This window comes from Bactrocera oleae, chromosome 3, assembly GCF_042242935.1.
Source record: "Bactrocera oleae isolate idBacOlea1 chromosome 3, idBacOlea1, whole genome shotgun sequence".
Lineage (NCBI taxonomy): Eukaryota > Metazoa > Arthropoda > Insecta > Diptera > Tephritidae > Bactrocera > Bactrocera oleae.
Window position 1 is genome coordinate 73,853,735 of NC_091537.1, and position 25,946 is coordinate 73,879,680.

Consider the following 25,946-nt stretch of genomic DNA (forward strand, 5'->3'; position numbering starts at 1 on the left):
CTAAAAATCGGGAAGATATTGGTTTCACCCCATTTTGCAAAAATCGAGTTCTCAACAGATCTCGACGTTCTGAGGGTCGAGGAAGCTTCCCCGAACATTTCTACGATGATGTCAGTATGTCTGTATGTATGTGTGGATGTATGTGTGTGTGTGTGGATGTATGTGACCCTCTTATAACTATTAAACTGCTCAACCGATTTGAATAAACTAAACGGCATTCCAAAGAGTTTCATTGCACTTGAATTTCATGTAAGTTTGGACCCAATCGGACCAGTAGATTTCGAGAAATCTCAAAAATAAAAATTTTGAAAAATCGTTTTGTTCGAATTTTTTCCAAACGACTTGACCGATCGACACCAAAAACTAATCAGTTCTAAACCTTGAAAAAACACATCGTTTGCCGCAAACCGGGTCGAAATCGGTTGATTTACTTGATAGATATCGAAAACGAAAAATTTCGAAGAGCTCAAAAGCAGTGAAAAAAGCGAAATTTGAACGTTAGCGTATGAAATTATAGGGAAGTTGCAGGGATGGCCCTTGAGGCCAACCGTTTTCCACATTTTTTTATTTGGCGAGGTATCTTCACGAAATTAGATCGGAATCAAGTTCTCGTGAGGAACCGTTGTATTTGTAAAGAGTATTATAGCTGTGGTGCAACCGAAGTTAAAGTTTTTCCTGGTTTCTAGATACCATTCTCTGTTTAACAGGTAAATAAGAAAATAAAAAAATAAATTTAATTAAATTTTTTTTTTTTTTCAAGTTTTAATAGAGTCAAAATTTAATGAAAAGATAGCATCACCGTAGTTGTAGTAAATTGTTATGTTATATAAATACATATATACTTGTATATCATTGTATATGTAGCTTTTCTACAGCCTCCCAACGCCTAGTTTCAGTTGCAGTAAAACTTGATGATGCAGAGGCAACCAACTTTCATTCGTTTCCTATTTGAACACTATTTGCACTCTTATGCAGTAACTTTGTTCTTTCGTGCTTTTGTTGTTGTAATTGTTATGCGTATTGTGTGCCCTTGTTCGGAGAGCAATGTACGTTCGCTCATTGGTATCTAATTTAATTTTATGCCGTTAACAGCAGCAAAATTTATAAACATACAAGTATATGTAACAGTGTTGCCATTTTGACTTAATTTGGTAATTTTGTTTGTTTGCAATAATGATTTTGATTTGCTATGTTTATAAAGGTTTAGATTAAATGATAAATGTTTAAATATCAGAAAACAGTCAAGTGATTAAAAAGTGAGACATTTAGAAAATTTTAAATAGCTAGCTTTGAATAAATTGGCAACTTTGTTGAACGACTAGAAGCTGTGGATGGGGCGTTCACTTAATCTTATTTTCAGATACTCTTCTCTAGGTTGCCTTTCCGACACAATCTTGTAGTATAATACACATTGACTTTGAACCGGTAGTGTTCCGCACAAAGCTTCCCATTGCTTTCGTACACGCGATCAAACCCATACGCATACAGTACATGTGTTTATATTATATGTATGGAACGATATTTAGCTTAGTTCTTTGTTCTTTTAGAAATTGTAATAAATGCAAAGAACAACATTTAAAAGTAGGAATGAGCAAACTTCGAATGCAACCGCACATAAGGGGTCTCTTAAAAGTCCATTCAAATTGATGTTCAATCAGAAGTGCCATGAATACAAGAAATATGTCTAAATTATGATGGTCTGTTGTTTATACCCATATATGTACCTTGCTTTGTAAAATATTTTAACACTTATCCAATTTAAAGTGGTTTGAAAGATTTCTATAAAATTTTGAAAATCATATAAATTGATTATATCCCCTACAATGTAACGTAAAATTGCGATAAAAAAATTTAATTAACTAAGTTGCAACAATAAGGAAGTTTTCCAACATTTCACAAGATTTGAAGACCAAACGGATTTGTGATTGATGTGTTGACAGCGTCCTCACAGTAGACACGAGGAGAAAATTAGCGCATATTTGTAGAAGAAATCGAGAGGTGCGAGAGGTAAGTGGCAACGAAAGACAGTGCGAGAGTAGATATCGTAACACGTGAAGCAGTTGTAAGGGCACCAGTAAGACTTTGTAACGCTTTTACAAAAAAAAAGTAAATGGCTAGCAACATATACTACATGGATTTTTATGGCTTGAGTAACCCTTTTTGGCCAATTACTCGAGTATGACTTTAATTAAAACAGATATAATTTCATTCCATTCGCACAATTTTTAGAATTATTGACAAATATTAGATAACATAATATTTATGTAGATATCTATGTATATCTTAGTACATATGTACCACAAATAATTGTTGTTATTTTATATTTTTTAAACTCGAAACATGTTGCATAAAAATAAAGCTTTGCCCATCAAACGATAATTTTTAATATTTGAAAATAATATAGGTAAAGGGTTTATACATATGTTCATCTAATTATATCAATTATATGAATTTTAAAGAAACCCCTATTGAAAATCAGAGCAATTGTTGAACATTCAGAAAGAACAGTGCCATTACCAGTTTAGTAAATGTCAAAGCTGGCAGACTACTTATCCGATTTGTTCGAAATTTTAATCCTATTAAAATTTTTTATGTCAAAATTCGATTATACTGTTTATTATAATAAGTGACGATGGAGTTGAAATGCTTTTAGCAATCTTAAAACGTTTCCTTTTATAGGAGAGGATATATTTGATTCGAAATTGAGCTTAATCTCAGTCATTACCTCTTCATCATCGTTAAATTTATTTCCAGCAAGCATTTTCTTGAGGTCTGGCACTAAGGAAAAGTTGATGGGGACCAGATCCGGAAAATACGATGGTTACCAAAGAAATTCGAAACAATTTATAATTACAAAAAACTCCTTACAAGAACCTGATTCCAATCGTTCAGTTTGTATGTCACCTATATGCTATCGCAATCCGATCTAAACTATTTTTTCGGAGATTACACCATTGTCTTAAATAATAGCCAAAGCCAAATTTCGTGAAGATATCTCGTCAAATGAAAAAGCTTCTTATATAAGCACTTGATTACGACTGTTCAGTTTGTATGTAAGCTACATATCTGCAGTTCCGACAAATGAGCAGCTTCTTGAGGAGAAAAGAACTTGTGTAAAGTTTGAAATCGATATCTCAAATATTGAGGAACTAGTTCACGAATATACAGACAGACGGACGGATAGACTGATAGACAGACATATGTTTATATTTTATATGGTCTGCGACGCTTTCTTTTGGGTGCAAACTTAATATACCCTGTTCAGGTTAATAAAGCCATTGCCATAGTATTTATTGACTTAAGACACAGTGAATTATCAAGATTGTGATATAGCACGCAGCATTTACGTTGGAGTTCACTAAATCACTAACGAAAGATTGCTTTGCCTGGCGCAGAGTCTCGCCAACATTCATCAAATTACTTTTTCGATACAAGCTTCGTTTTTTTTCAAAAAGTATTATTTCATTATCGATTGAAATTCATTTTTGCCCGATCGAAACTATTTTGATCCATATTATCTTTATGCTACACCTCACGAACCTGCCACGAATTCTATATATACCTGGTTTAACTACAAAATGTATGGATTTAATTCTACTGGCGCTTTCTTCAAAAAATTATACTTCTTTTTCACCCGTATTTGACTCTACATTAGGAATCTCAATCGTCAATGCAGTATTTTGCATTTTTAGCACTAGTAGTTTCAACTTTTGCCGTCGATTTCAGACCATACTCTTAATATTATACAGTTTAGTACGAAAATTAATTCCGATTGTCATTAACTAGACTCCATCTACTGAATACACTAAGTTAAAAACAAAGCTAATAAGGTAATGTGGTGAAAAAGTGAAGTGAATGTGTGACCTCTTCTCGATATATCATGGCTAAAGTAGGTTTCTAAATTATAGTAAACCAACTAGAAAGAGAAACTCGCAAAATTATTTTTCTCTGAAATAACTTTCTTTGCTTTAGGTCTTATAATTCTTAAGACTAGTTGAAGAATATCATAGAATCGTATACAGTTGTATTACAACAAAAATTTAATGAGTAGCCTTTAGAAAATCTGTCCGTATTATATATACAGTATTGAGCATAAAAAACCGGTCAGTAGGAAAATTTGAATTATGAGCTAATATATTCATACAAGAAAAAAAGTGAAAATGAGAGTTTGTTCGGATGTTTAATAAACAATAAAATAAATTATTAGCCAACAAATTTTGATGTTATGTTTTCAGGAGCGATTTTTTTCAGATTTGGTCAAATTATTACAATTAGTGTACAATATTAATCACAAAATTCATTAAAATAGTAATACCACAAGGATTGCTTGTTTTCGTTCGCCTGACCTTCTCCGTACATGGTGGATACCATCTCATCCAAAGATATTAAACTTGAATTCATCTGAGAAAATTACGGTTTGCCACTGATCCACCAACCAAATTTGATGCACTTTTACGGACACAAGTACCCATCTAGCTGAATCCCACAATTCCCGATATTTGTCTGGAGCTTTAATTCTGCTGCGATAAGACTATTATTTGCCCATTAGTGACATCAGTCATTTGTTATTGTTTTCGAATGTTTTTCATATCACTGCACTTTCACAAACTTTTTAAAAACATAATTCATATTTCAATGATGCAAACCAACTGCTTACTGCACTGTATATACAAGATAAAAATTGCATGCCAATCCAATTAGAAAAAGCGAACTTACTCAAACTTAAAGCGGGGGCAACTACCCAAGCCCAGTACTGTATGTATGCATAATAGGAATTATTTCAGTAAGCTCTGCTACTACATACGTTACAAACGGTATATTTTGAAAAGTTTTTCTATAATGTTTATCTAACCGCCACCTTTTCTATGTATTTAAAAGAGGTTTCTTTAATTTCTTTACTTCTTAATACCGTTTATATTTTCTGTTATTTTATATTTTTTTGTGCATTTAAGTGGTAATTTTATAATTGCAACAAATTAAAAATGGTAAACGTTAATCGTTTTTAATTTTTTTCAATACTTTTCGGCACGTTGCTAATGACTTAGCACGAACTCATTTAAGAGTTGACCGATATCTCACTTCGATTTTTGGAAAGGGGTTTTAGAAAGACCCTGGCAGGCAAACTTTATACATACTTGTACATATGTATGTGTGAATTTTTCAGCATACAGTCGGGCAATAAACAGCAAGTAGGATTAAGTTGCTGCACTGATGAAATCGGTACACATGCAGATAGTGTTGCTTAATTTTCTGCCAAATCGCAGGCAATAAATAATATCTAGGTATCTGGGTGGTCAATACACGCTTACACAGTGACCCAGTTGTACTAATGCAGAAAGATGTAACACGCGCAGCAGCATAAAATCTATACAAATAGAAAATAAACATTATTTTACATTAAGAAATTATTTGTGTACCGTAGAACCGGAAGAAAAAACATTTATTGGCAACCGTTATCCATTGATTGGCATATGATTGCTTCATTTTCCGCTGCCCTAATTTCACTTGAAATTTGCAGCTAAGAAAAAACTAAAAAACTAAAGCTTGATATAAGATATATGTAAGTATATGTAACAGCTGGCTATTCATTAGGGAGTTCAATGTTAGGCACAGAAAAAATACATTTCGAAATAATAAAACAACGAAACGAAATGCTTGCAAAAATGGAGCAGCAAATTTTTTCGTACATCGCTATGTAAAGTTCACACAGTAATTTTCGTTGCAATACAATGCAATTGCACAGCAGCTGCTGCTGCTGCTGCTGTAGTAATAGCCACTACCGTAACAACAACAATTACAGGCTTTAAACAAATAACGCAAAAATCTGTTAAGTAGTTTAGTCGCAAGACAAACAATGAGTTGTTATTGTCGGCTAACCCAAATTGATTGATTTTTTCTGTAATATTTTGTAAATTTTTTTTTTTAGTTTTTTCTTCAATCTACGTGGCCAACTGCCGCTACTTGTATACCTTTTGCATTGTTCGTATTTTCGCTTTAACAACTGCCTACTACCGTTGGTTTTTACTTAACTATTGTCGGTTTGTGATTGCTGTTTTAGTTGTTGTTGTGACTGTTGTTGTTGTTGGCAACTACTATGCAATTTAAGCATCCACTAAGCAACGTTGGCAAACAAGCAGTCAACCAGTCAGTCAAGCCGACAAACAGCTAGGCGCACTTGGCCAACCCACTAGTATGTACTCGTTTATATGTAGTTGGTACTAATACCTGACTACTCGCCTCCTATAACCACTCCAAATATGTGACCGCCTGCTTGTGTGGATGTGTTTGAATGTACAGGTATGTATGCACGTGTGTTTGATTAGTGGCTCTCATCATCGTCTAGGCTGTCAAATGCCCAGTCGGAAATATTTACATAATGCAATGTAAAATTGCGATACGAGCTTCATATATATACAGTATATCCTCATCCTTCTCTTTTTGTGCAAAAAAATTGTTTACCACAAATATATACATATATGTTATATATACTCGTAATATTAGCTACAATTTTATCATCTCAAATCTATTTCAATTCTCAACTCGGTCACATGACCTATAAGAACATGTTCAAACGCCATGGAATCTATTTTCCGGTTGGATGCCGTTCAAATTTTCTATAGATCAGTACCAAATTATTGAGGGCTTCAGCTGTAAAGTGATGCAAATGCCCACGTGAACAATTACCAGTCAAGTATTTTACGAAACTTCTCCAAAATATATTTTTAACAAAAGAGTACAAGTTCTGATCTTGCAATATTTCCAAAAACAGCCTCTTATTTTTTTCCAAAATCTTAGATAGACGCGAATATGATGGCAAACTCTATACAACAATTTGTAGTTAACCGATATTATAAGGTATTAATATGGTTTAAAATGAAACCGCATCTGGTACATAGGGATTTTATGGTAATCTTAACACAGAGGGAACAACTAGAAACCCCGCTGTGAGAACCTTAAATATTGTTAAGCATAGATTAATTGCTTGCTGTTGATATAGTTGAATAAATCTCCAGTGTGTTTCATTCGTTAGAACTAAGTTGTACTTGTAGAACTTACTTTTTATCTGGCTAGCACTTAAGAATTTATTGATAGCTTTCACCATAGGGGGTGCATCGCTCTTCATGTTTATGGTTTTTTGTCACAGGTCGGTCAAATCGAACATAAGCAGTTACACATGCGACCACGCGGAACTTACTTCTTAAATTTTTTTCGGATTTTTTCGTTCTTTCGGGATTTTTATTATATATATATTCTTTTTCTTTTCTTAAACAAAAGCGTTCGATTTTATTGTTTTTAAATTAAGAGCACGACTAAATTTTGCATTTCAATTAAAAAAAATAAAAGAAAATAATTATAAATAGTATAAGTTATATTAAAGTTAAAAAAGTAAAAAAAATTAAATTATAAAAAAAATATTAATTACATTTTGTAAGCCTCACTAATTTTCAAATGATTTAGTCTGCAACTTAACGTGCTTTTTTTAATTTTTAATATTTTTGATTAAAAAGAAACATGTCACATACTTAATTCTAAATAAAAAATTTCGATACCGCAAAAATTACCGCTATAAAGTGTTGCCAAATATGCGTAACACTTCAAAATTTTTAAGGGTAAGTTGTGCTTAGCCGCACGTGTATCGTTTTGTAGCGTTCCAAAAATCTGAATATCTGCCTACAATTCTATGCAGCTGAATTTTAAAATTTTTATTTACACTTAGCATTGACAAAAATTCCACAACGAACACATATTCCTGCGAGGCTGCACACTACCACAACCACCAACACTGCGTTGGTCGCCGCCAACACTACCAATTATTTCAAATCTGTGCAATCTGTGCGCCGTTGCCACTGTTATTACTATTATTATTATCATTGTTTTTGTTGTCGTTGTTATCCCAACCGAAAATGAGGTTGTCGTTATTAGCCTGATTTGTTGCAACTTGCTATGTCAGCAGCGTTACCACAATATCCAGCCAGTGAACAATCTAAAAACAACAACCACCACAAATGCAACATTTTCATACCTGTTCCGTTGTTGTTAATTGTGTTGTGTTGCAACACAGTCTACGTTATGGTAGCAGTGACAGCATCACACACATTACACGCCTTCTAAATTCAAGCCTGCAAACAGCTGTGTGTCCTCTTCTGTAGGGAATCCAAAAGCAAAGACGGTTTAGGGCTGTTTTTAGTGAGGTTGCCGCTTGTTCTTCACGTATTGTTTCATTCATTCGAAAAGAGTGTCGGTTTTTTTTTCTCGTGAGTAGGTCAGTAAGGAGCTACTTATGAGAAAAAATCCTTCAACAATTGTGAGAAAATCCTTTGGTGCAAAAAATGGTTTACATGACATGTCGCTGTGCTGTTAGCATAGAAACAGCAGTTTAAAGTATTTGTGGGAAAATATTTTCTTATGTAACTAAAAAAAATTATAAGGCGACAATGCAAATTTGTTAGTTATGCGAACATACAACCTGAGTGTGTTAAATAACGGAAAATCTAGAGCGTTACATGGTGTTCAAATATTAGATTATTTGTATCGGACTTTCTCGTTACGGACAATTAACTTTTTAAGTAATCAGTGAGGATTAAAGTAGAAAAACTAGCTGTGATTTTTTTAAATACATATATATTTCGCCATCATCATAACCACATATCTGTAAATCTTTTAATTTTTGTTATCCTAATTGACTTAATCACTATTTTCACTTTCTAAACCGATCAAATTTAATGTCACTGCTGCTAAATCTTGCGTTTATTGAGGCAATTTTCTGCTTATTGTGAATTTTACCACTACATTTTCAGGAGAAGCTTATTGCTTTTAGCCCACTAAGCTCTGGTAGCAAGACTAAGTTTTGTGAAACAATTGCAAGTGTTCTGTTTACTGCCAACACCTTGACATTCTGAAAAAACACCTAGCAGTATTGTCCTCATTAATATGCTATCAAAAATTATCTATTGGTTTTCAACCGAGCTATAAAACAAAATACTGTTGTAAAATTGTATATTTTACAATGCAAACACATTTTAGTTGTATGTGTGATACATAAATAAATTTACTTTTACATAGTCATAGCTGTAATAAATAAAATGTATAAAGCGAACACAAGACTTCATTTTAAGTGATTATCATAATAATAATTAAATCCATCTTGCTAGAAAACTTGCAGCGTATACTGTTTTAGTATGTAAAGATTCATACATACACACATACACATATACCTATATACATACGAACCAATGCATTGTCTGTTAGAACAATTGCGTTCATATTAAAAATATCTATGTGGGTCAACGTGTTTTACAACAGCAACATGACAGATAACCAAGACACTAAGTTCCACATATGGTACATACATGCATACATAAACCATGCATATGAGCATTTAATTGTAATATGTGAAAAATAATAAAATCACAAAATAATTTCTAAACCAATAAAACAGACACACACGAGCTTATAAGCATATATTTACTATTACTGCGTCGAGTTGTACAGGCGATAAGGAAGCAATAAAATTATCATAAAATACAAGAGCTAAGAAAAACTGCGTTTAAAACGTAACTAAACAAATCATCAGCGATCTAGACAAACGCAGCTGACAACATGTTTAAGAACAATAAAAACCAGTAACTTAGCAAAGTGGCAAGCAAATGGATTTTAAAATTGAAATTCGAATAGAAAAACTAAAGAATGCATATATAAAAGTATTAGAAGTGAATATGTTTGTATTAGTGCATGCAAATTGTATTGTTAACATTTGCCTTATGTCTCGCACAAAATAGGATTTGCATGAATTATACGCAAAATCATATTATACTTTATCAGCCGTGCGCCATATTGCATAAAAATTGCTCATACATAAATTAAAATATGTATTATGCAATTTATTTTAAACCTTTTTATTGTTGTAGCAACATTATGCATTCCTCAAATATGTTTTTAGCATACTGCGGAAGAACTAACAGTTTTTGACCAAACCCGATCACGTAGAACAGCAATGGAAACAGTATGTTAAACCTCATTGAGATTTTAATTGAAAGAAACTCAAACATGCCTTTGACGTATGCCCTGCCAAGTCTAACAATTGTCAAAGTCGAACCATAACCTTTGAAGTCCACACATAACGAATATGTGGACCCCAGTGCGTATGGCTGACTTTTTGCCGAAAATATCGGTCAATATGAGAGATATGTTACTGAAATTAGAGAAACATATTACTTTGATAATAATATACCCTTGTGACAAAAATGGATTGAATTGGGTCTATACTTCCATTAGCACTCATATACTTAATATTTAGATTTTGCAACTTCCAGTTGACTTTATATCACAAATATCTGCCAATGTGGGAGTTATTGAAATTAAGAAAGCGTATTTTTCTAATAACAGTGTATCTTTGTGCCTAAAATGGATAAAATCGAGCGAAAACTTGCCATAGCCCGCATATAACTGTTATAGTTATAAGATTATGTTAATGGTTTGGTGTTCAATATAAATGAAATTGTTCTTGGTCTAAACCTCATATCCCTAATTTAATGAATTCCGATCCATTGGTTGACATTTTTCACATCAACTCAATATATTAAATTTAGCCTCTTCGGTTCAGTTTATGTGACATATATCTAATTTGAGGATGACTTAAATATAATTTTCGCTGACGGGAAGTAAAATATAGTAGTAAAACTAAAATAAGTGAATATGGTACCAAATTTGTTTGTAATCCCGACTTTGACGATTGCAAGTTGCAAGAGTTTGAAATGTTTGGTTGCACCCTCACTTAGCCCTTCCTTACCTGTTTCATATTATATTGTTATGTCTATGATATGTGATAATTTTGTCTGAAGCAGCCGCTAAGGTTAGACATATTTTTATGAGCTATGCGATTTTCGTTTGTTAAAAGATTCGGATTAAAGAATTTGTATAAAATTTTGCGTAGAAAATAAAACAAAGTGTGTGAAACGTTAACACGACGTGAGTCTGTTATGAGTAAGAGAAGACTTTTCGAAAGGTATAGCGTTTCCAAGATGGCCGTGAAGATGACGAGTGCCCCGGACGCCCCAGCAATCAACAACCAATGAAAACGTTGAAAAAACGAGAACAATGGTTATGATTGATCACCAAATCACACTCAGAGAAGTCGCTGATGCTGTTGACATATCGATTGACTCATGCCATGACGTGTTTATCCTCTCGGACTTCGGTTGCATCCCTGATAACTTGGACCACTGCGCCGTGGAGCCCACACTAAGCGGCATCTTCTCCGAGCACATACTTCCGAAGGATATGTGGGTGGGGCGAAGTCGCTGGAGAAGAGGCGCAATAAGCTTTTTCCCGGATGAATCGAAGCTTAAAGGAAGGTTGGAGGGAGAGTCTTCTTGTTTCAGACTGCTGCACCACTATAGTGTCGTTCCAGCAGAAGTGGCAGCTATAAAGGTAGGAGCAGATGTACTTCAACGAAGTGCAGTTTCTTTTAGGGAGGTATGCATCCACTTCGATAGCAGAAGTGCTATACACGCTTTTAATCTCGCTGACAGTGAGCTCAACGCTAGTTAAAGAGTGCATGACTTCACTAGCTGTGACATCAAGCTACTTCCATATTAAAGCTGAAGTAGATATTATCCAACTCCAGTAAATGTGGGACTGGCTCTAGGTGCTTTGCAGATATAGCAGTCGAAGTGGGATTACTCGTGGTCTCACGAATAACAGCCTATTTACCTAACCTAACCTACCCTAAGGCACTGTATTCCATTGATTAAAGCTCCAGAGCTACTATCATTTTGTTAGTTCTAAAACGATCGACTTAATACAAGGAAGAAGGACTTAAAAACTAGAAAGAATAAGAAAATTACTGATATTTGAACTTCTTCTGTAAAAATCATGAAGATCTTTTGACATTCATATTTGACGAAATAATTAATAACAGAAATAAACTTTTGACTTTTCGCCTTTAGCAAGTAATAAATTTTCTAACTGTATAAAAATGCTTTTATAATCACAATACGAAGACAATCTGATTTTTGCATTTCATTGGTATGATGTAACTTTTTATGCGCCAATGTGCACAGCAGCACCTACTAAACTAACGACAATGGCCCTCCGCTTGCAGTCAGTTATAAATTTTGAAGTTGTTAAAATACTTTTCATACACTACATCGCTAAAAGTATTGATTTCTCTGAACATGGGTGTACAAATGTACGTACAAATATACACTCATAGTTAACGCTGGAGCACTGTGGGGCCGTAATAAAATGGCCATTGTACGAGGTTACGGGCATTTAAAGTGAAAATTGGTGAGCGAGCTTTTCATGTTGCATGTCAGATTGCCCATACTAGACTACTAAACCATCGTTTTCTTTTACCGGCGCCGCTAAATGTCAAATTTATATATTTTCAAAAATCCCTGAAATTTTAAAACCAGAAATTTACCTTTTCTAAGATAATCAGTTTGAAAGAGCATCAGATTTATGTAATGATTAATTTTAGCCAGAATTAATTACTTTCTGAGTAGCAAATTTGAGGTTTTTGCTTACGAGCGAAGAACTAACATTATTCACTATCTGAAAAAGTCTGCAACATTTACTATATAAACTAATAGCGAAACTCTCAGACCTCTTTGAAATATCTTAACGTTTTAAAACTTTCCCTCATATTGTAGATCTTAATGGATATTCTCTAATCTAAATACATACCTCTTAAATATCGCCGAGTTTCTTTGGCACGGATAATAAAAGGAAAGTCTAAACAATGATCAAATGCTGGCAGTTCGCTGTATACATATTTTCTCTTCCTTAGGGATCCCTTAAAGTTAGCATAAATTGCCTATCATCGACATTGAAGCACTGTCTGTTTTAGTACTTTGGTGTTTTTCAATATTTCATCATCGGCTGCTTGCCGACTTGTCTAACCGTACGCCGGTATGCGGTTCGTCTGGCAGCACGCCTGCACCGTATAGCCCTGTGTGACCGACCTCCTTCGAAAGATTATTGACCCGCGCTTTGAACTTTATATGAAACAGTGCTGCATAATCGACCGACCAGCAAAGATGAGGCAGCTGTTGCATATACACACACCAATAAAAAAAATGAAATTGTAAGCGAAAAATAAAATTATATAAACAATGTTGTACAGGCAATGATGGGTGTTGTGTGTTTCGATTTTTTTTTTTGGAACGAAGGTTTATTATTTCGACTTTGGTTTGGTGTAGCCCCTTAAGTTTACATATTTTAACAGCAGCGCTACCTGGGTTAAAGTTCAAATTGATCTTTATTTTTTAGCATTTTTCTCACTCGGCTGCTACCGGCTGATAAGAAAGATTTACAGTGTATGACTAGCTTTGATTCCCCCTTTTTTGGACTGCTGCTGCAGTTTCTGTGTGTCTTCCTCATTTTTCAACTTCACGTTTTTATTGCAACGCGCAACGACGTAATATTGCCAACCAAACCAAAAGCAAAAATCCAGTTGCAGCAGCAGCAATTCATTGAAAACGAAAATACAAACAAAACCAAAGTTTGATCACCTTTGAGGCCAAAGCAATGAGCAGCAGATGCCCCACAGCACTTTTATGGTTGACATTATTGTTGTTGTACTGCATTTTGCGCTTTGACTGGTTGTTACGATAGTAGCTGCCGCGTGCGTAGTTAAATGATATAACCTTTGGTGGATTTCAAATTTGTCGAAAAAATTAATTTTTGTTGTTAAATAACATTTATGGGCTTTGCGCAAACGGACTAAATGTGACAATGACAGCGGAAGTTTTAAAACCTACGCATGTACGACAGTTCGCTTATGGGTAATAAATTTAAACGTAATTATGCGTGTAATAAAAAACCTCTACTTAACATTTTGACGAAACTTTTCCTGCATTTAATCCGCCGTTACGAGTTTTGTTTACCTGCGCGCAACTGGTTGATTAGGGTGATAGTAGTTTTGTTCAACTAACGTTACAGCTAACAGCCGGGAGCTTGGGTAGTTATTATTGGACCTTGCGCGACGCCTACAAAAATGTATGTTTTATATCATAATTGCAGGGTTGTAATTATACAAATGAAAGCAGTTTATTGTTCTTGAAACACTACTGTTCCAATACCATGTACAATATACGGCTTAGTAGTATTCTAAGATTACTCCGTCGTGGCGTCTTCGTGAGATCCAAGCTAAATACCATATAAGTCATCCGTTTGGAATGAACAGAGTTCAAGCCGTTTGCTATTTACAAATACATATGTATGTGTATTTTCAAGCCTAAAATTTTTAAACTCAATAAAAAAAAGTATTTGTATTTTAAGTTTTGGCAGTAATTTGTAATTTCAGCCATTCGCAGTAGTAAAATTTGTATAAAAGCTGTGAAACAAAAGGGTTATAAACCTTAATGCGGTATCCGCATACTTTGTGGTATCGAATTCGCAAACTTTGTTGTTGCTTTTACACGTAAATATTGTGGCAAGAAAGCAACGACAAGAAATAAATCAAAGAAATGTCGAATCGATGATGACTATTACCATTACCGAGTTGCCTAAAACTGCTTAAATATTTTATGAGATACTAATATTTTAATTATATATAGCGGAGCGTCGCCCAAATCTCCAAGAATCAGCAAAATGTTCATTAGACTATTTAGAAGATTTGTACCCGCCTTAAATTGGGCGAAACAGCCCTTAATAAGTTTTTTTCATATACTACATATGTATATTATTCAATAATCACACTAATACACAAATTTATTGTATATGCGTATCTGCTCACATTTTTGTGCAATGTGTATATCTGATGAATTACGAAGACTTATAAAAGTTATTTGTTAATATAAACATTGTTGCTATTCATGATCATCAACTTCATAATGTTGTCAATGATAATGAGTTATTAACTCTAAATATAGTTATAAGTAACTGTACATGTACATATACATATGTGCATAAAAATATACATTGTGTATTCCAACTAGCCTCTACTTCTAGCATATTGTTTCTTCTACGAAGGTGCGTGATTCTGTGTTCACGTCCATACTACAAGGTGCGTTCCAAAGTAAACAGTAAAAAAGTAACGAAGTAAACTCTAGTAGCGCCATCTATATGTCAACTAGTGCGTTAGAATCTGCTATTCTTTATCGACTTCCAGTAAAAATTTCATGACATTTTATCTATTGGAAGTGAAGTTATAGCGTTTTAAGTGTCAGTATTTTTTTGTCATCGGTGCGAAAATGAGCTTCAAACAAAGAGCTAACATTAAGTTTTTCTTTTAAATTGGTAAAACTTTTACCGAAACGTTTCAATTGATGAAACAAGTTTATTGCGATGATTGCCTATCCCGTGGCAGAGTGCACGAGTGGTTTCAACGTTTTCAAAGTGGTCGTGAGGACATAAATGAAAAATGAGCCGAAACCCAAAAAATCGCGCCTGGAGAAGTCAAAAGTGAAGACAATACTGACTTGTTTTTATGACTCCAAGGGTGTTGTCCACAAAGAATTTGTTCCACCCGGCCAAAACGTTAATGCGGTATTCTGCCTTGGAGTTTTGAAGCGTTTGGTGCGCCGTTTTCGACGTGTTTGGCCCGAATATCGCGAAGATGGAAGTTGGCGTCTGTTGCACGATAATGCGCCGTCTCATCGATCGACGCTTTTGGCCGATTATTTGACCAAAAATCACATTTTTTAAATCAACCACTACCCGTATTCAACTGATATGGCACTGTGCGACTTCTACCTTTCCGGAAAAATGCATTTGCCGATGAAGGGAAAGCGTTATGCAGACGTGGAGGCCATTAAAAAGGCTTGCACCGGCATACTGGCGGCCATACCGGGCAACGAGCTAAAACACTCGTTCGACATGCTTTTGGACCGTGCAAGAAGCTGTATTAAAACAGAAGGAGACTATTTTGAAAAAAATTAATTGATTTTGCCGATAAAACCATTTGTTCGATATTTTTTTAAAAGTCCTGTTAACTTTGGAACACACCTTGTAGTATTACGCACACTTCCATTGACTTGAGTAGCTACTTGGATTTCATAAGACAATATCATCAAGTGTTTTGACATTCAACTTTTTTCTATGCTTAGTAATATACTCGTTTATATACAAATAGTTATACATACATACGTTGATAAAATGCCATTGGCTATTACGTGTGTGAAAAGATAAGCTTGTCGTCCATTATGTTGTACGATTTGTTATTTTTACTAAAAATGCTTTCAAGTTTTCATTGAACATATTGAAAAATATATTCGTATATATATATGAAATTAGCTATTATTTTTCGCCAACTTGCGATTATTCACACTTCAAAAACCCCTCGAATATATAACTTTCATAGTTGAGTTCCGCATATCAATATCTTAAGCACCCTTGGCTTTTAAGTATTGATGTAAATACTCGTCAAAAATACTACTTTTATAACAATAATAAACAATTTTCATCAAAAGCCGAATGCCGCATGATTGTTTTTTGAACACTAGTACATGAAGAAAGATACTTAAACAGTCGTATTAAAAGCCTTATGGGCTGATATAACTGATACAACATTCATGCCTTAAATAGTTTTGCAATACTTTAAGTAACAAAATTTAGTCCTGGACCCATTATAGCACCATCCCACTAATTAACATTCTGTTCATAAATATTCTGGTATTATATTTGTGGTATTACGGATTTCAACTCTGTGCCAATGGGGTTGACTAGAATATCAAAAACATGAAGTTGAACATTACTGCGTTTATTTCGGAAGAAAAATAGAATTAATAGAAAATAGCTAATAAATAAACTATTTTATTTATATATTTAAACAAATTTAATTAGTTATTTTGTCCAAATACATAGAAAGGGTAAAAATTACTTGAGCTCGTGGAGAAAAATTCCAAAATTGGTGGAGGCAAGCTACAATTTGGAAACAGTTAAAATAAAATTAGGGGACAGTGGTAAGTGTTGCGAACATAAAGCGTTGATACGCTTCAAGTAACTATTCCTAGGAAAATAGTTTTTGAGTAAAATTAAATGCTTGAAGCGTTTTGCTCCTCTTCTGTTATTTGATTTGTATCCGCTGCGCAAAATTACGATATTCATAATAACTAAAACCTGCTTAATAACCACAGATATCGTAGCTGCGCCAGCCCAAAGTTAAAATTATTTAAACTGCATTTTTGATAACTACCGTTACATTTTCGTGGGCAATAACGGTATTGACTTGTTTTGATTTTTCATTAAAAAATATTCAGCTGTTTAATTTTCTGACAAATATTTACTTTCTAGGTTGAATACCTAAGAAACTTAGATTGAAAGCAATTGAACTTCGTAATACCAAATAACTTCAATTCAACTGAGCGAAGTTGAACACCGTAATAGTGGTAATTACCATAGTTAATGAATTACATTCAAAAGTGACGATACATTTTTACTTCATAATGAAAAGTTAAATATCAATCTTCGTTTTATACTGCTGACTTACAATAAGTAATAGAAGAACCGGAAAGTGCGTATCGTTTTTTATTCAACGTGTTATCGATATAATTTTTGCTTCATAGTTGGCCTCCGCCTAGAAAGTAGGCTTTTTCTATCATTAGCGAGCATTATTTTACAGTCAAAAAATTGGAAAATATCGCTGGACTTGGGTCCTGAAAGTAAGATGAATCCAGAAGCAATTTGAAGACCAAATCATGCAATTTCGACATCGTTTTCATTGATTTGTGATACCGTGCATTGTGGCATAGTACTTCCTTATTTTTCAATTGGGCCGTTGTCTGTTTAAAAATAGTCAGGCAGAGATCCACAAATGAATCCATTATATACACTGCAATTGAAGATTACTTTTTCACGAATAAATTTTATTCACTAAAAACAATAGTAGACTTAAACAAGTAAGGAAGGGCTAAGTTCGGATGTAACCGAACATTTTATACTCTTGCAAAGTCAAATGGTATACTCGTTTGAGATTTCTTTGTGGATTGACTGATATTTTCGGTAGAAGGTCAACTATAGGCACTGGGGTCCACATATTTAGTACTTAGGGGCTTAAACAGTTTTGGTTCGATTTAGACAATTTTTGGCCACAAGGTGGCATACTTTAATCGCATTATTCACGCAAAGTTTTATCCCGATACAGTCATTGTTGCCTGATTTGCATAGTGGAAAGTGAAATAATCAGATGGAATTTAAAATGGTGTTATATGGAAAGTAGGTGGTAAGGACGTGGTTGTAATCCGATTTCGCCCATTTTTGCCCTGTGACATAGAAACATGAAAAGAACGTTATGCACCGAATTTGGTTGAAATCGGTTAAGCAGATCTCAAGATATGGGTTTTCACCTAAAAGTGGGCTGTGCCACGCCCATTGTCTAATTTTGAACGCGGTTCCTATAAAGTCATCTTATACCATCTCAGAGATAAAATTTAATGTCTCTGACGTGTTTAGTGCTTGATTTATCGCGCTTTTAGTAGTTTTTAACAGTACCGTTATATGGGGAGTGGGCGGAGTTGCCATCCGATTTCAACTATTTTCACACCGTCAATAGAAGTCCTAAAAATATTTGCTTCCAGTGAATTTTGTTATTATAGCATTAGCGGTTTAGGAGATATGCACATTAAACCTATTAGAGGCGGGACCACGCCCACTTTTTTTAAAAAAATTTTAACTGCAGATGCCCCTCCCTAATGTGATCCTGTGTACCAAATAACAGTCTTGTATCTTATTGCGGAGCTTAGTTATGGCAAGTTATTTGTTTTTGATTAATGGCGTTTTGTGGGCGTGGCAGTGGTCCGATTACGCCCATCTGCAATACCAACCGTCTCACGGTACCATGAAACATGTCTACCAAGTTTCATAAAGATATCTCAATTTTTACTCAAGTTAGAGCTTGCACGGACGGACGGACAGACGGACAGACGGACGGACAGACGGACGGACGGACAGACAGTCACCCGGATTTCAACTCGTCTCTTCATCCTGATCATTTATATATATATAACCCTATATCTAACTCGATTAGTTTTAGGTGATACAAACAACCGTTAGGTGAACAAAACTATTATACTCTGTAGCAACAGGTTGCGAGAGTATAAAAACTGAAATGTTGTAATAAGAGACTTTGGGAAATGCTCATACGAATGTTTCAAGTGTTTGATTTTGAAAACAACATTTTCACTTACTTTTGATTATACCATAGACTATGTAAGTACTTTTGTTTTACAAACAATAGATTTATATATTTATAACTGTATTTATATATAGTTTTAAGAAGCATGTTTTACTTGAACTTTCTTTATGAGATTACTCACAAATCTCAGATAAGATTTACAAGACCAAACAATGTATTGTAAGCTCACCTTTATCTCAGCCATATATGAAATTGAACATATACGTACAACAACAAGCTTTTGTTTGTATGAAGCAGATTTTCGCTAGGCTTTGCGAGCGAAATACGCGCTTGAGCAATACATATTGCAGCAAAGGTAAACATGAAGATAAAAGCAACATGAACCGCAACAGCAACATTATTGGCAACAAATAATACTTACTACATGCATTCTTATGTTTATGCATTTGTGAATGTGTGCGTGAATATGCACCTATTCAATTGAAGCCAACGTCAAAGCTAGAGTCAAAGTTGGAGATAGATAGTAAGCGGCGCAGATCCATATGAGTACAACTAGGTACGGATTGTATATGACTTTGTACGCGAATTCATGCTACTTCCGTCATTGATACACGCACAAGCATATGCACCTATGTACCGATATATAAGTAGATATATGTGCGTATGTATTCTAGCGGCATGCGACATGACAGTTGATTTTTGTTTGTGATATGCACAGAATTTACTGCTGCCATATTGGCATATATTTGTATATTTGTTCATAACAAACACACGTGCACAATGAAATGTGTGTGTGTGTGTGTGGTTGTATATGCGAACATGATTCTGTAGGCCGGTAATGTCTCCGAGGCAACAATATGCAATTGGTGCGCTATAAAAGTCGAGCCTTTCTGCTGCCAGTTCGCGTATGAGCTGCAGTGGCTGCCGCGCCAGTGTTGCTAACTGTATGTTGCAAACATTATACAATGACAACTGTCTTCGCACACAACTGCAGCGACTACTGTGTAGTCATATGAGCAACTACTGCTGGCCGTGGCAATGCGCACGCGTTGCACTCGTTCACCATGTATCGCTGCAACATGCTCGTATGTACACACACAATGCAACATATAACTGAATTTTTGCACAATTCAACTACATTGTATATAGAAACAGTGACAACTGCAATAAAAACAACAATATTAACAACAAACAACTTTACAATCGCAACAAGATGATCCGTCAACAGTTGTATAGTTGCAACAGCATTGAAGCGTCAACACAGACAGGCTGTAAGTTGTTGCAAGTCAATGGCAGTAAACAGCAGCTAACCGCCAATTTTGCTGTGTGTTTTGTTTTTGTTCGTTTTTTGTTTTGGTCCAGATCGTCCGGCCGAAACGCCTGTTTCCGTTGGCCTTTTGTGTATTTACTCACATGTGCACATATATGTAATTGCAAATTGTCTGTTGTTGCTGGCATCAAAAGTGGCATTCGTTAAACACCGTACGTAAAACCGTTAACTGTTGCAATATTGAAATTTATTTTTATGTTATTAATTTTTTTCTGTGTTGGTAAAAATTTGGTCAATTCACATATATTCTGCACAGACATACATATCTCTACATACTTATATGATTTTCCTCTATCTACGTATATATATATAAGAGATTTAGCAGCAATTTAAAATTCTTCTATGCTGCTAACACATGCAGTAACAAAGTGGGCTAATGGCATCACTACTGAACCGCTAAAGAGCGTAATAAATTTGAGCTTTTCGTGAAAGCTCCGGTAGCTTAGCAATGCCATATTGTTCCAACGAGTAGGTGGAAAAATATGACTAGAGCCACTAAATTTTGTATAATGAAAATATTTAAGTAATTTTGCACATAAATTGCACTAGAGACTTACACATGACCTCATTAAGCAAAATATAAATAAAGTTTTTTTCCGAGCGGTAGAACTTCGTAGTCTATACAAGAAACGTGTGCTGGTTAAAATTTATATAGATGGTTCAATGTTTAGAATGTATTTTCAGGAATTTCACAAAGTTTAATACCCTAACAAATGACTTTCTAATTGCGCACTTTTTAGGTAGAATATGGAGAGCCTGTGAGTGAAAAATTATATTTCTTGGATATTTATAAGTTTATTAAGCAGCAAGCACTTTCGCGCCAATAGCAATTAAGCAGTTAGCACATTGCGATATACTGGTCTTTTTTTATAATGCACTATAAACGATCGAAGAAGTTACTGCCTCAATTTGTTGACATATCACGTCGAGAAGGCACCCACCTTAGCGCTACACAACTATTACACAAAAGTTCGCTCTAATTGCAATGCAGCTTATGCAGCAGTTTAATTGACTTCATATTATGTTTAAATTCATGTATAGACACTTGTACAAACATATGTTTAGATACATAAAAGTCAATGCTTCTAGAGTCCATATTCGCAAAGCTGTTTTCATTCATAAAACCAAACGTACTAAATGAACTGAAATGTCTGTATAGCGCCGTGGTGGCAGAGAATATTTTTAACTAGTTGTCCTGCTGAATCTGTGTAAAACAGATCTCGTTAACCGCATTTACCATAATTGTATTAGGAAAAGTAAGTGTGTAGTTCCAGCCACTTATATATAGATATAAAATAAATATATGGTCTTATTTTAGCGTTATAGAGCTCTTCGCGCACATAATGCGGTATACCTAATCCTCCATTTCAGCAGATTGTCGTATTTAGAGTGCTAACAATCCTAGTAAACTCTCCAAATTGCAAACAGAAATTGTTACTTTCTAATGTACTTCGCGTACCAAGGTCATTACTGAAGGTAGAGCAAATGATTTGCAACCATACAAGTAGTTACTTCGTTCCCCACGAATATATATTATATAAGTCGTCTTAGTTTCAAAAAGTTTCAGCAGAAATTTGCAATATAAATAGCTAGAAAATATTGGCCTTTTTTAACTAAACACTCTCTAAACATTAAAAGCAACACCCTTTACATATATATATGTATGCACCCAATCAACTCAAATAAGTGTGTACAGCACAGTATAGCAGTTAGTACTTCCTTTTATATTCAACTATCCTTAGAGCGAATCCTATATCCTTTAATAATACTTACCAGGTATATTATATCAACTTGAGCCGAACTGATAAAAAATAACAAGTTCACGTAATTTAACACAGCTTATTAGATTAGATTAGATTAGATAGTGATTGAGGTATGCACCGCGACCTATGGTCTATTGTGCCCTCCTATTGATGAACTCCAATGCACTGCTAGGCGCCAATGAGGCGTTTGGAAACATGGATCCCAGGGCCTTGACTCTACGTCTGCAGACAGCTGTGCAGTCCATTAGTAGGTGTTCTGGGGTTTCCGACTCCATGTCGCAGAACCGGCAGTTTGCAGAGGAGACCAAGCCCATGTTAAATAAATGCTTGTTAAGCCTGCAATGTCCGGTGTAGAACCCGACCAGAAGTCGAAATTTGTTCCTCGGGAGATTGATTACGGTTTTAAACCGTCTGAGGTTATAGCCCCCCAGTAGCAACTTGGCATGGCGCATGCCTTAGAGGTGTTGCCATTGTGTATTTATTATCGCCTTCAAAATATGTGTGGCTCTTAAGCCAATATAAACATGTTTTCCGTACGCTTGTTATAAGCCTCGGCTGGGATGGCCTTCAATGTCATCAGCGAATTTTGATTTTTTTGGTTTTGGCTCATTTTTAAAGCCATTATCTAGAGAGTTTCGACGTCATATTGATGAATGTCGGGTTTTTTAGCTACATTGTCAAGCATCTTTTTTGCGACCTTTAGTCGGCATCGTTGTTGCATAAGTAAGTCAACACGACGATTTTCAAGCACTCTTTCTCATTCGATGTTATCATCAATAACAGAGGTGGATGGTCAACACGCATGAATCAAGTTTTTGATGATTTCACGACATGTACTGAATGCTTTGTGCCACTCAAATAATTGTGTTCGTGATAAAGTAGACTTCCTACAACACGTTCTCACCTATTTCGTTGCCGTGATTCTATTAGAAACCTAATATTTCAACCAAACTCGTTGTTCAATTTTTTCCCATTGAAAAATCGGCAGACAAACTTTTCAAGTCGTAAACAAACAACAAAATACATATATTGACTTACGGAAATCAAACTTCACACGAACATAAATTTTAATCGCAATGGAAATGAAATCCATGTTACTTCTAATATGTTGTGGATAAAATATGAGAATGGTTAATAAAAGATCGTGCTTTAAACAGATCTCTTACTTAAAGTTATTTTTTTGCGGTTAACATTTACTTGTGTCAAGTACTCAAGTATTCTATGCACCACAAAGGAAGTCTAACAGAACTCTTAATTTAAGCGTAAAGTATTGAAAACGTAAACATTCAATTATTGTATTAAAATAGAATTATTTTTTCAAATAACCCCATAAAAGAGGTAAGAGGGAGTCCAATCTGCAGAACTGGGCAATAAGTCAATATCGCCTCCTTTTTGAAGGTTTCAGGGAATTTTTGTCGCACAATATCGAAATATGACGCAATATCTAGCTAAACCTATAATAGTCCAACATTTATCGATATGGATTTGCATTGACTGCTTCGTTTTGTTTAACAGTTTCAGCTCAAACCCGCAGCGGTCAGCGTGACAAGCTGAGTCGATTTAGCAATGTCCGTTTGTCCATCTCTTTTTTCTCATCAAAAAGTTGCTCATTTGTCTGAACCGTCGATATCGCACAAGTTTTTTATTTGGCAAGATATTTACACGAAATTTTACATATATTATTGTTCTAGGCAACGGTGCAATTTCCAAGCAAATAGCTGCAATACAAACTGATTAAAATAATTCATGTTTTTGTATGGAGAATTTTTTATTAGCGAAGATTGTTTCTGATTTTTTGTTATGTTGTGTGTCTTTGAACCGCTACTCTTTAATGCTTGGCGAATCGAAGAGAGCTATTGATAAAGTAATGTGAAATTCTAAAATATTGTAGACTTTTGGAAGTCTAATTAATTTTCAAAACACGTAAATGTGTTAGTTGCACTACAAGCCCGGAAAATACTTATTACTAACTTATGCTTTATTCCTTATATTTCAGTTTATTTCCGCAATAAATTTAATATAAATAGAGCGCTATGAAGCCACATAATATGCCTTTCAATTTCTCTTTGTCATAAAAAAAATTCAACTGCTATAAAAATTTCTGATTTCCTTTCAATTTAAAATTAATTAAAAATTCAATCACTTTCTTTCTTTCTCAATTACAGGTAAGCAACCGAAATGAAATCAATCAACGCGCTGCAGTAACCAAACTGCCAAAGTTCGTTCATTGCCAGCAAAAATACCACATACCAACATATTTATATACTCTTCAACAGACGGATAGACTGTAGTGTCTATATAGTCATGTGTATTAAATTCGCGTGTACATGAAAAATTGCACCTATTCACGAGTTGGTATGAAAGAAAAAGTATGGTTTTCATTAACAACATTTACGAACGGATTAACCAATCACTTATAGTCAACGCAATAAATGAAATCGAATTCGTTATAGCAGCGAACCATGTATCATACATACAAGAGTATGTATATACATACATACATAGGCTTATGCGCGTTCATTAGTGATTTCAGCAAAAATTAATAAAGTTGTTACATGTCGTATACGCGTACATAATTCTATGCAACATGCAGATGTATGTTTGTATGAGTGCGAATAAATGTATATATATATATACAATACATATATATACCTATACATACATATAAGTATCATAACTGAAATCTTACAGGCGCTCCGCCACTTGTCTTGCAACCGACTTACAGTCCACTTGCCGCTGTTCAAGTGCATGAGTCTTAAAAATATGCCGCCGCAAATAAAAGTAATCACAATAATTAATCAAAAAATTCGAATTAATCGTTGGAAATTGAACGCAGCGCATATGCAATTACGTTCACCTTGCATTCATTCATAAATAAATGCCAAGCTTAGGTAGAGCCGCAGCTGCAAAGCCACATACCTAAATCGACAACCATTCATACGCACTGCTGCAGCTGGAGGAGCATAATGTATTTTTTTTTTCTTCTGTTTTTCCAATAAAGCGCACTTGCGCTAAGCATTCGTTTCACTTTTCACCTCAACGCGTAATATAATAAATACGATTTTTTTCTCGATTGTTTGTATGTCAATGAACAAATAAAAAATTATCGAAAGAAAATTGTAATAAAAACGAGGCAAGAAACTAAAAAACAAAAAAACCAAATACGAAAATCATAAAATCTCGTTTGAATTGTGTTTGAAGCTGTGGAAAGAGAGAGTTGTGATGAGCCACCGCTCCCATCGGCATTTATATATACATACATATATATATGTATGCTGGTGAGGAGAATACACTTTACGGTGGCGACAGCCAGCCAACCACCAACACCCCACCAATATGGTTGAATGAAGGCAATCACACTTATCAATATACGTAATATATATAATACGAGTTTGATATATAATATAAACGCCCATTACTCATTTTGGAGGCGCCAAATATGCAAGTTTACTGTGTAGTTGTTGTATAGCAGGCAATTTCATTTACGCTTGTGTATACAATTTCAAGTACAAATTGAACAAATTGACAAGTCAAAGAAAAGATGTGCCGATACATATACAAGTATGTACATATGTATATATATATATATGGTATACATATGCATGTAGAGGTTAAAGTAAATACACAACAGAAGCATAAGTAAATAAAAATGGAAAGTATTAAGTAAAAGTGTTTGCAAACACGGGTAAACAATATGTTGGTATGTACATATTTACATACATACACTAGCTTGTGGTAGCAGTGACTCGAGTTCGAGCCAAGTCTCATACCATGG

The 25,946-nt window shown here is 34.6% G+C and overlaps 1 protein-coding gene across 3 annotated transcripts in view; it reads left to right on the forward strand.

Moving 5' to 3' along the window:
- The window catches only part of osp (myosin phosphatase Rho interacting protein outspread), a 134,021-nt gene that overhangs the window by 30,868 nt on the left and 77,207 nt on the right, over positions 1 to 25,946 (forward strand). The window lies entirely within an intron of this gene.